Raw genomic sequence first — 4,171 nt, 5'->3', positions numbered from 1 at the left:
CCGTGGAGAGTAGAGGTGCTGCTGTGCTTTCCTTACTATGGAGCTGATGTTGAAGGACCTGGTGAGATTCTCCGCCAGATGGACAACAAGGAATCTGGTACTCTCTACGATCTCCACAGATGAGCCATCGATGTGCAGCAGAGAGTGGTCACTCTGTGTTTTGTGTTCTTCTAACGTCAACAACCATCTCTTTGGTCAACATTCAGAGACAGGTTGTTGGCTCTCTGCAGCAGTCCGATAGTCATCACAACTTCCTCTTTGTATGCTGAGTCACCGTTTTTATTGATGAGACCCACAACAGTCTTGTCATCTGCCTGATGTTGATGATGGAATTCGAAATGTGCATTGTGCTCAGTTGTGAGTCATCGGAGTTAACAGCAGTGGGCTGAGCATAAAGTCCTGGGTTCCTGCTACAGCGTCTGAGCAGTTGCCTTCGTCGCCCATAGCTCCTGCGCAGCCCGAGCAGCCGCCTCCGCTGCCCCCTGCGGCCCCAGAGCCCGAGCAGCCGCCGCCTGCTTTGCCCGTAGCTCCTGAGCAGCCGCCTCCGCAGCCCCCTGCGGCCCCAGAGCCCACGCCCGAGGCGCTCCCTCCGCCTCAAATGACTGTGCCCCCTGGGGCTCTTGTTCCTGGCCCCACTCCTGTCCCTGGACCCCAGCTCCAGGACTTTCCTGCCCTAGTCCCCGAGGAGGTCCCGGACAGTCTGACCACCGTGTGTGTGCCACGCCCCCTGATTATCCACGTGTGCTTCCCTGATCGTACCCAGCTGTGTCCGATTATTTTCAATCAGTCCTGTCTATTTGAGTTCATGTCTTACTAGAGTTCAGTGTCCGTCATTGAAGTCCGTCTGCGTGAGTAGATGTTTCCTGCACCCCGTGTTCCTAATAAATCCCCGTATCCTGCCTGCCTTGCCTGTTTCCTGCCCGTCCGCCGCTCCCGATAAATGGCGATCGTGACCACAAGGCACACGCACATCAAGTACCAATGCAGCAAATACAGATGAACAAATTAGGAGGAATACTAGTCAAAGGAAGGAAGAAAAGCTGCCACCCTATCTCATGGTCACGGACACAAACATCAGGGAGTGTTATGAAGAAGACATCACACTTAACACCATTGGTTTTATGCAGTGAATTACACCAGAGAGAGTTTTTACATTCTAGCTGTGTTTACGTAACATTCCTCAGCCTTCAGGTTTTTTCCACACAATGCACGACATGCAGGGGGTGCCAAACAAAACAGCGGAACTGCAGTGTAGCCAATTATTTGTTTCAGTAGTTTTAAGGAAAACTAGAACATAAAATGTTTGTTTTACTTAGTCCACAAAGAGTTTTTACCTATCTTAGTGTATTTTACATCACATACACTCTCGGTCCGTTGTGGAGTCCATCCCACTGTAGTTGAGAATGCTGCCATCAGTTTGCTTGGTGTAGCACTCGCAGGATTTACCAGGCTCCTGTTTAAACTGATGCATCATGCCCCAGTCCCATGCGCAGGAGGACCAGTCTCTGATGGGCTGTCGCATGGTGAGGCCTGTTCTGCCTGGGGTCCAGCAGGTCACTGGCAATGTCCTTCAACTCACAGTGGGCTTGCGTTCATAGTGGGGTACCGCAGGGTTCGATTTTAGGACCTCTATTGTTCCTAATTTACATAATGATATGGATACCAATATAATACAGTAAACTGGTGAAATTTGCAGATGACACCAAGGTGGGTGGTGTAGCAGATACTGAATTAGTGGCTCAGCAGCTACAGCGGGATCTTGATTTTATTAGTGACTGGGCCGATACCTGGCAGATGAAATTTAACGTCGATAAATATAAGGTACTCATCTAGGGAGCAGAAATATAAAGTACAGGTATTTCATGGGTGTCACTGAAATAAAGGTAGCTGATCATGAGAAAGACCTTGGTGTGTATGTTGATGCTTCCATGTCCCATTCTCGCCAGTGTGGGGAAGCAATACAAAAGGCCAATAGGATGTTGGGGGTATATCTCCAGGTGTGTGGAGTTTAAGTCAAGGGAGGTATTGCTAAGATTATACAATTCCTGGGTGAGACCTCACCTAGAATATAGTGTGCAGGTTTGGTCACCATATCTAAAAAGGACATTGTGGCCTTAGAAAAGGTGCAGCGTAGGGCCACAAAAATGATTCCTGGTCTTAGAGGAATGTCATACGAGGAACGGTTACTTGAGCTAAATCTGTTCAGGTCTCAAGCAAAGGAGATTGAGGGGGGACATGATCCAGGTATATAAGATTCTAACAGGTTTGGATGCTGTTCAACCAAATAGTTACTTCAGCATTAGTTTAAATACACGAACTCCGTGGCCATAGGTGGAAATTAGCGGGAGAACATTTCAAGCTGGATTTAAGGAAGCACTTCTTTACGCAGCGTGTAGATTATGGAATAGTCTTTCTGATAATGTAGTGCAAGCTGAATCCTTGGGTTCCTTTAAATCAGAGCTAGTATAAGATTTTAACGACTCTGAGCTATTAGTTTAGTTCTCCCCAAGCGAGCTTGATGGGCCGAATGGCCTCGTCTCGTTTGTATAGTTCTTATGTTCTTATGTTCAACTCCTTCATCTACAGTGTCAGATGAGCAAACCTTATCTCCCCCTTGAGGATTTGGACATACCAACATAGGGGGCAAGAATTTCTGCTACCTCGTCCTGCTGCCTGAGCGTTTCGCCACGGCACTTCTTCACCGAGAAGGAGGTAGAGTCGGGTGCTGAATGGTTATGATCCTCGTCTGCAGCGGGGGAGAGGGGAAGGGGCAGGGGAACCACTGGCTACTCCTCCCTCGGTGGCATAAGGAGGGAAGCTGCTGTTTGGGCAGCAATGCTTGGGCAGGAGCCACACAGTTTATTTCTGGGTATCTAATTAGCGGACACCATTAGGTCCCTTCAGGGGCTCCACAGACAAACTCATTGACAAAATAGAATTGTCACAGAAAAATTCTTTGTCACATGCTCAGTCGACATGGACTGTGTGCTATTTACATATTTTTGCACAAACGAAATCTCATATGCATATCGATGTATCTTTGGCACAAGTGGACCTCCATCACTTTAAAGAGGGTAAACTCTGATCAGGAAATTTACGACGTCAGAATAAACGGATTTTTTAACAGAAGTAACTGACATGCCCTAATAAGGAAATGCATACAATCAGAATACAATATCTGTGGTTTTTAACAGTGGTAACAATCCTGATAATGAAAGGAATCAGATCAACATTTCTATAGCATGTAACAGAGCTTGCTCCCCTCCAGAACTCATTGTTCCAGTAGTTATCTGAAATCATCTGCAGGAGCTATTTCTTTTATTTGTATATTAAGCATAATTATTCATGAATATATTGATTATGTTTATTTGTTTAATGTTTTTATTTATTCGTATTTATTGTTTATAATATAATGTTATATAGTATTGCAACACTTGAAACGAGAGGTACTTGCCTGCCTTAGTGATATTTACTATTGTCTAAGTGTATTCCCACCTGTAGGAGGGCAGCAATGGTTGTTATTAAAGGTGCTGAGATTACGCGGCTCAGGGCTGAAGGTGCAAAGTGAAACAGTCATTGACCGTATTTGCCATGTGTGATGGTGTCTGCATATCGGCCCTTTTGCGCCAAACAAACCAGTTCAAAGTACTGTGTGTTAAAATATCATATGAATAAATCCTCTCTAGAACTAAACTCAATATCGTATCCTCATCATTCAACGCGTCTGACTTTTGCACCTCTTACCACAAGGCAGTGGATTACATGGGGAAATTACAAACAAGGAGAATTTAATCTGTTTTTTCCTCTACATTGTCGTTATTCAGAATATTACAGACTATGAACAAAAACGGACAATGTAAGAAAATAAAAAAATGTGTATGACAGAAAGCTAGAGTATTTTTGCAATGGTGAGCACTAGCTGGTTTATGTACTAGCTCACACTCAAGAAACAGCATAAATGCTACTCATACACAGTTGGGGGGCAGGGGTCAGTCCTTGTGCCTGTAATGAGGTCACCAGTTGAAACTAACCCAGCCTCAGCACGTCTGTGGGTCCTTGAGCAAGGCCCTTAACCCCCAGCTCCCTGGGCGCCCCAACAGGTAGCTGCACTTCGCGGACAACTTACTCCACAAAGAGTAAGTTGAGGGAGACATAAAAAACACAATTTCCC

The sequence above is a fragment of the Brienomyrus brachyistius genome, unplaced genomic scaffold (assembly GCF_023856365.1).
Source record: "Brienomyrus brachyistius isolate T26 unplaced genomic scaffold, BBRACH_0.4 scaffold400, whole genome shotgun sequence".
NCBI classification, from domain to species: domain Eukaryota; kingdom Metazoa; phylum Chordata; class Actinopteri; order Osteoglossiformes; family Mormyridae; genus Brienomyrus; species Brienomyrus brachyistius.
This window is presented reverse-complemented; position numbering follows the sequence as displayed.